We start from the raw sequence: 221 nt of genomic DNA, 5'->3' as shown, positions 1-221 counted from the left end.
GCTCGGCAGGGCTAAGGGAAGCTTCCGAAGGCCCGCGGGATAAGAAAGCGCTTCCCTCCTTTGTTCCCAAAGGAAAACGGGTAAATACGTGTTTACGCTTCGCGGTGCCGCACCGAAAACCTGAGCGCCGAATCAAGGCAAATAAAAATACTTGCTTGAAGGACACGCTGCTTAGGCAAAAGCACGGCACACACTATCTAAAGGGGGCGCGGCATAAAAAA

This window comes from Apteryx rowi, unplaced genomic scaffold (genome assembly GCF_003343035.1).
Source record: "Apteryx rowi isolate R43461 unplaced genomic scaffold, aptRow1 scaffold_325, whole genome shotgun sequence".
Classification (NCBI taxonomy): domain Eukaryota; kingdom Metazoa; phylum Chordata; class Aves; order Apterygiformes; family Apterygidae; genus Apteryx; species Apteryx rowi.
This window is presented reverse-complemented; position numbering follows the sequence as displayed.